Below are 8497 nucleotides of genomic sequence, written 5' to 3' on the forward strand. Positions count from 1 at the left end.
GGGCCCTCCCCTCCTCGGACGACAAAGGAATCTCCTTTGGTGGGGTGGTCCTTGTGCTCCCCCGAGGTCTCGGACGCCCAAGGACAGAGCCATCCTCGGTCATGCTCCTCGGGGGTTGGTCTTTGTGCCTTTATCCTCGGACCCATCATGCATCTTCGGCGTGGGCCGTTTGGGCCTGGCTTTGAGTGGGCCAAGGCTACCCAATTTTCTGACCCACAGTAACTATTATGAATGAGAAAGTACTAACATATTTCATAACTTACTTTAGATGATTAATAAGGAATGATCATATGTGACCTACTTAATTATTTATTTATTTTTAAATGTAACTATAGTTTAAAATGGTTCTTGATCAGTTTAAAGGGAAGGAAAAAAATTAAGGTAACATAGGTAGTGGTCTCATGTTGGCCATGTTATTATTAAGAAAGGTGTAATGAGTATATTTAGCTAACACATATAAACTTATAAATGAGTCTATGCTTGAATTGTTGTGTACCAAGCCTAATAGCTCACGAGCTTGTTTGTGAACAATATTTTTTGCTTGGGCTCGGCTCGTTTATTAAACAAGCCTAAAATTAAGGCTCAAGCTTGGCTTATTTATAAACAAACAAACATGAACAAGCTTTTTATCGAGCCGAACCAGAGTTATTCATGATCGGCTTGGTTCATTTACAGTCCTAAGTCAGGCCATCCTTTCTTGCATCCCTAACATTGTCAAGAAATCATTTCAGAGAAAGTGGTAAACTATACTGTTAAAATTTATGTCACTCTCTTAAGCGTCATATTGCTTATGAAAAACGTATGAACAAAATATGCTTTTGATTTTGGCTTTGGTCAAGCGTGCACTTGGCTGAACTTAACTTATGATTTATTTATTTGATGGAAGTTTTTTTTTTTTTTTTTAAATCTAAAATAAAATTCTATTCTAGCATAATTTAAATGTATATATGTGAGAAACTCTCTCTTAGAAACTTGAATATTGGTCTTTGCCCCTCACACCTCACAAGTACTTATACTTGTAGAGTGATTATTTCGTCAAGAGTGCATGATGTGTGTGTGTGTGTGTGTGTGTGTATATATATATCCTCATCAATTCAAATACAATCTAAAAAAAAAAAAAAATTTCTTCAAGACTCATAAACTTTATGAATGCAACATACTAATCTCTCACAAATATAAACTAATACAAATCCATTACACCCAAAATAAACTCTAAATATCAACTCACAAACTTGAGACTCTCAGGAGCTGAAAACCACAATTCATTTATTGGTGCTCTAGCTCATACCAACAATAATAACACACATGCCCAAAAAAAAAAAAATATATATATATATATACACACACACACACTTATGTATACATGTATGTAATTAAATAAGATTTTTTTTTTTAGATTCAATTAAATAAGACTATATGTGCTCAAATACAATAATCGTGTGTCCTCCATACCAATACAAATAATTATGCCTTAAACTTTATAAATAAATAACACCTTTGGCCAATGGGTGAACTGTACGCTCTCTAACTCAAAGTGAAACCTCATAATTACATCCCCACTAGTGTGTAATTAGTCTCATTCCTGGACAGTTGGACTTATATCCACACATTTGAATTATTAATAATAGCTCGCACAATGCTATTTTAATTAACAAATAGATGATCACTTGATGAATTAGTAAAGGCTAATCAAAATCTAAAAAATGACAATCATGCCCAAAATTTAATGCATTTAAATGGATTAAAAATTTTTTGCCTCCATTAAAATTTTCAATTTCCTTTATTCATCTAGCCCATACACCATTGCACATAAAAAGGCCAAGAACATCATTTTGAACTAGCACCACCAAACGTGGTCATCGTTATAAAGTTTAAAGTTAGATATCAATATAAATAATTCATCTAACAAATAATCATTGAAATATCTCGTGAGCAAAGGCCAAATGAAAATAAGCATGTCATCGTTTATATATACCAACATATATGACCATTCGAAACAGTTTCAAAAAAATTGTATCTCATAATCAAACTGTTAAATGCCAAAAATTTATCAAATATTATGATCCGCAAATATTTACAGCACAGTACGAACACACCAAACAAAAGAATCTAAAAAATGCCCAGCAAAGCAAATAGAACAAAAAAGCTTAATATCATATGGTATATTATAAGCCAACTAGGCACGGGGTGCAATAGCTGTAATACCAGCCATAGATTAAATCTGATTCTCAGAAAATTGACATGTCATATGTCCAAGCTGGCAATCCACGTGCTTCAAATTTCTCCCATTTTCCCCTCTTTTCAGTTTTCACTTCAGCAGCTGTTTACGAGTCCAAATCTTCTGTCCCACACTTCCTGTTCCACTATATACTCCACAAATAAAAACATGCCACATGTCCATCTAATTTATTAAATGCTAAATTTATGCCTTCTATTATTACAATTTCCTAAAATAAATAAATAAATAGCCCATCATATTTAGGTAATTGAAATAATAGAAGGCATAAATTTAGCATTTAATAAATTTGATGAACATGTGACATATTTTTATTTGTGGAGTATATAGTGGAGTAGGAAGTGTGGGACAGAAGATTTGGACTCACTATTTACACCCCAAATTTGAATTTCAGAAACTCTCTCTCCTTTCTTTTTTCCCTCTCTTCCACCAGGGTTTTTCTCTCTGCCTCCCTCTCCCTGACGCTCTTCTCTGCTCTTTTCTCAACCCTGACTGTCCCTCCAGCATAGCCATTACTTCGCCTCGCCGGTTTTGACAAGAGTGGGCTCGGTCTCGTCGGATTACCCCAAAATCCACAAATCTCTTTCCGCCTCTACCACACACACTCTGCTCTGAGCTCTTCTAAAAGCAGCAGAGGGTGTCAATTTCAACGGCTTGTTGTTTGTCCTCGTTGAAGTCCGATCGTTAGGTTTTGGTTTGGGGTTTGGTTTGGATCGGTTCTTGGAGCACACTACTTCGGTTGTTCCAGTCATTTCTCTAAGGTAGTTTTTCTAAAATTCATTTTCAAAAAATCTATATAGTGGCTTTTTGCGTGTGTTTTTGGGTAATGGAAATTGTGATGGTTGCAGAATTATGCTTATAGTTCTAAGTTTGGAATTTTATGAGTTTTAATTAAAATCTAGTTCTTATATTGCCTGCACCTAATAAGATGCTTGGAACATATATATGGGAAAGGCCTAGTCTTCTTGGACAAATGAGGCTTACTTTTTCTGCAAACCATTGTAAATCCAGTTCTTATATTGCTAGAGGACATTTACATGACAGTTGTATGATACTGATAGAAGCTCTTAAATTTTGAACTGTACGGACTTAGATGTCTCATTCCTTTTGCAATTTTTGGTGAAAACATTTCAAACATGCATGAACTATGTCACATTTTCAACCTCAATAAATTCCAACCAACCCCATATGTAGATGAAAGGTCCCATATATAAACTGTTTATGAACTTTGCCACTTTTTCAATTCAAGCATTGACATGATGTTCATATTGCATGTTTAATCATTCATTAGCTTTTTTGTGAATATCTGACTGTGGTGCTTTGAGACTTTCTTAAAAAAAACTATCATGGCAAATGCATCTTCATAAATCACTGATACAACTAGTTCTGTTTTTGACCTTTCCCTTCACTAATCTACTACAAATAGATTAGATTATTTGGACGAAATTTCTCATATTCCTGAAGATAGTAAGATCCCTATTACTGATTTTCCTAATGTAAATCCTTATACTGTATTTGATAAACCTCAAACCTCTTTTAAACAATTTATAAAAAAGTTGTTAGGTCCTTCTTGCCCTTTTACTGTAAAAGAATATGTTCAAGCCTCTAAATTTGACCAGTTGTTAGGTCCTTTTCGCCCTTCTGCGAACTATTTAATGTCTCTTTCTCTCCCTTTGAGACAAAATGAATGCACAAAATATTCTCGCTGGAAAGGTTTTTTGGAAAACTTATTTTTTATGAATGGGGGACTATAAATTATTATATGTTATTGAACATGCATTCTGTTTTAATAATAACTATTGTGCACCGACTAATTGACCCAAAAATTAAAATAATAAAATATTATAATTTGGACAAATAGGCCAATTCACATATGCCAAAAGCCTAACCTAATATCTAACTCATGAACATATAAACTTATATATTATTTATTTCATTTTTTTACGTAACACTTAAAATTTTTACCACTTTTAATAATATTTTCGAATGAACATAGAAAATATCACTTACTGCTATTTTTACAACCATCAATAATACACCCACTGACCCACGTGACTTATTACAGTACCACTGCTACACGTTAGATTCGAATATTTTACTGCCATCCAACTGTTAAAAACAAATAAATGAAGTTTTTTAATAATATTTTCGAATGAACATAGAAAATATCACTTACTGCTATTTTTCCAACCGTCACTAATACCCCCACTGCCCACGTGAATGACTTATTACAGTACCACTGCTACACGTTAGATTCGAATATTTTAGTGCCATCCAACTGTTAAAAACAAATAAATGAAGTTTTTTAATAATTTTTTCGAATGAACATAGAAAATATCACCAAGAGATCGTTTGACCAGTGCGTTAGGCGTTGCACGTTTATGTTTTCAGTTTTTTTTTTTTTTTTTTTTTTTTTTTTTTTTCATTTCACGCGTTTTCAGTTTTTTCAGTCACTTTTTACTGTAGCAATACTGTTGCATATACCGTTTATTGAACAGTAACCGTAACATATGACTTTTTCACACAATTTTTACTGTTTATAAACCCACAAATTTCACTTTTCAACAATTTTTTCAACAACTTTTTCATTAAAAATGAGAGTCTTACAATATTATTTACACATTTAAAAATTATTTATTACACTATTATTTTTCCAACCATTACTAATATAACCACTGACCCACGTGAATGACTTATGACAGTACCACTGCTACACGTTAGATTCGAATATATATGCTACCATGTCCTAGACAAGCTTCTATGTGCAAAAAACTAATGGCCTCTAAGAAGTTCCTCACCTTGGTGGTTCTCTTCATTTTGATGCTTCTTTTTGCCTCATCAAAAGTGGAATCCACAGGATTAGCCGAGGCTTCCAAGCTTGGTGGGTAAATCTGCCCTTTTTCTTGGTTTTTATGTTCTGTTAATTTGTTTAATGTTTCAGAAAACGATAGAGGTTTATTATTTTCTATTGATTATGTGGATCAAAAAGAGAAGAAAATTTTGGTGTCCTTTTTCTTTCTTATGATAGAACTCTTTCGACAATATATGTAGATGCAGTGTTAACGTATATAGTGATATGGGTTGTAGGTCCAAATTAGGTTATTTGTATAGCACACATATTTACTTGTACTGCATATATATGCTTCTTATATAAAGGGACCTATATATATTCTTTTATAATGAAATACAATACAATTACATTCAGTATTTTTAACACCTAAAAAGAAATTTTTAGGTGGGTTAGAGTGGAAAAACTTTTGAGTTTCTTTTTGTTTTCCTTTATTATTATTATTGGTTAATTAATCTTTGTCCTCTTTTATTTTTATTCTGAATTTAAAGCACCTAAAATCGATATACTTAATTTTGAAAGTCCTTGATCATATGGCATTAATCCCAATTACTTTTTCTTCTACATGTGTGCATTTGTTTCTTGCTCTTTCAGGTTCCAAGAGACGGAAACTAACAAAAGGTCCAGTACCTCCGGCTGCTCCAAATCCAGGCACTCATCCAGATCAACCTGGGGGCCCTGGTGATCGTAGACCTCCTCCATGATTGTGATCCTCGCTCTATAAGCGCCATAACGTTCGAGGTGTGTAGCTCATGAGTAAAAGGAGTGAGGGATTTCGGCTTCTACTGCTTGCTGTATGATTTTTTTTTTTAAATTATTATTATTTAAATTTGGCATTGTACTAGGTATAAGTGAAGCACGGCCAGTACCGCATATGCTTCTTCGATAAAAAAATAGAATACAAAATAAAGGGCTACTCTATCATTTTGGTAAATTGGTAATATTTTGTGTATCCACTCGGACCACTCCGGCAGCTTTGAAATTATATTATGTGACGTCCTCCCATTACATATTACTGATTAGAAAAGGTATAAGAACACAAATGATATTATTGACATTGTTGTAAAGATGATTCTCGATTCCAAGCCCTATATTGACCATCTCATCTTTGATAGTCTAATCCATCCTGCAGGCTCTAAACGATATATACGTTTGAATCTAAACATGAGAGGGGAAATGAAAATTACTTGGGGAGCGTGGGGTTGCACAGTGTATATATATATATATATATATTTATATATAATATGGAAGGAAAGCTTTGTTTTACTATCTAAAGAGTTCTGGTTTAAGGGGAGGAAAATTAAGAAATTCAAACTAAAGACTTTGGTTTTATTAATCGTTCTCTTCAATCACTTGTGTTACCCAAGAGTACAATTAAAATTTTAAAATAAGTCCAGAGTCACACAAAATAAAAAAATTACAACTATCGAGGAAACAAATTGTTATTAATAATTTAATAGATAAAAATATAATATTAGTAGTAAGCTTAAATAAAAATTAATAAAAATAATAATAATTGTACGACACCCACACCGGAGCCCACTTGGGCCATTAATTCTCATACTCCTTACCGATCAATGTTGTGGACGGCGTCCGAACATGGTGTCCAGTGGATGCCCGGCATCGCCTTTGGGTGCACCGCTGCCGAGCATATTTGCGGAAGTGGAAACCAAGTTCCAAAGCTATCCTCACCGTTTTCCACTCCCACCTAACCACCTACTTATGTTCGATGATACTAGACCACTCGCTGCACTAACTAGAAAATAATCATAACCTCTCCACTAACTTAGAACTATAAATATGGGAAGTTTGGGGAGAAGAGGGGGTTGGAAAATTTATTGAAAAAGAAGGAGATATAGGAAGAAAGCAAAGGGAGCATAAGGTGAAGAGGGAGATATATATAGGAAGAAAGCAAAGGGAGTAGAAGGTGATTCTAGCAGTTGATGAGAGAAAAGTGATCTCATTGAGTCTCTGTGTCGAGGACGACTCAGTGTAGGAAACTCAAACCCACCATACAAATAAGTGTGAGCCCGAGCCCATTAGCCTCATTTTTAGCGCGCACAATAATAATAATTAAAAATTTAATTACTATGAAAATTACTATGTTCATAACATTACTCATGTAATTATTAGGTCTAGAAAAGAAAAACTCTTTTTTATGGGAGAAGGCTTTTAAAAACCAGATTTTTTGTTATTAATAATTTTTTTTTTGACCAAAAAAAAGTATTAAACATTTTTTCAACTGGAAACAAATAAACACAACTTTTTATAGTGGAAGATTTGGGAGACTAGCTTTTTTTTTTTTTCCCCTCAGAACATATACCACTTCATTGACTTGTTGACTTGTTGGCCATCTACTAAGTACTAAGCCGTGCCTCTATTCTCTTCACGGCAAGTGTGTGGGAACAGAGAAGGTCATACAGCACGCAAAAGATTAGTCTTACTCTTTGGTTGATGTGTTGCAGAGAAAATGCTTATTGCATGTTATGAAGTATACTCTACAAACATCGAACAAGAATTTATTCCAATATTTGAATGTTTTTCACTTGACAAATTTTATATGCTAAGAGACTAGCATTAAAATTGTGATTTTAATGAGTAATGTTTATTTCACACAAACTATTGCACGTAATTATACATACACTTTGCACTGAAATCATGACTTCAAAGTGTGTGTCCAATAACCAATATTTATTTCACACCGGTTGTACACAACCATATACATTTTGTTCATTTTTTGAAGCTGGCCTCATGACACTCTTGGTTGTATTAGTAGTTCTAAATGCATAATATAATGAGAAAACGTGTAAACCTCAAATTAGAATGAATGAAAAATTATGACACTATAATTTTTTTTTTATAAAAAAAGCCTCATCACACATGCTTGATGAGGCTAGTGTGTGTGTGTTTATATATACAATTTTGATCCATGGTAAGCCAAAATTTAAATTCATTCATGAACTATTGATCATTACAAATGTTTAATATAATTATATATATATATATATTATATAAAAAATATATTTTTTAATAATTTAATAATCACAAAAATTGAGAGAAGAATTTTTTGTTATTATTGTTTAGATAAACATATAATAGAAGAGAAAGATGTGAAGTTCGAACCACAAATATAGGGATTAGGCACCACAATAATACTATTACCACTCAGATAAATTGTGGAATTAAAAGAATGTTATTTTAAAATTTTAAGCACGTGGCAAAAGGCCAAGGCCAAGCCCAACCCAACCTAATATTGGGTTTTCCATAATAGATTGAGTGACACCCTACATACAGAAAATGATCCTTTTTGCTTAATTCGTAATTTGTTTGTTGTTGAAAGTACTATTTGATAAGTATCTCTAAGTAAACATGGTCGTTGTGTTGGAATTATGATTAAATCATTAAATTCATAA

At 33.1% G+C, this 8497-nt stretch overlaps 1 long non-coding RNA gene across 1 annotated transcript; it reads left to right on the forward strand.

Annotated features, from left to right (window-relative positions):
* Positions 1-2982: 2982 nt before the first annotated feature.
* Positions 2983-6099, forward strand: LOC112030902 (uncharacterized). The gene is made up of 3 exons (XR_010629219.1): positions 2983-2997; positions 4939-5117; positions 5679-6099. It is a non-coding gene; the product is annotated as an uncharacterized LOC112030902 (long non-coding RNA).
* Positions 6100-8497: the final 2398 nt, after the last annotated feature.

This window comes from Quercus suber, unplaced genomic scaffold (assembly GCF_002906115.3).
Source record: "Quercus suber isolate HL8 unplaced genomic scaffold, Cork oak 2.0 scaffold_86, whole genome shotgun sequence".
NCBI lineage: Eukaryota > Viridiplantae > Streptophyta > Magnoliopsida > Fagales > Fagaceae > Quercus > Quercus suber.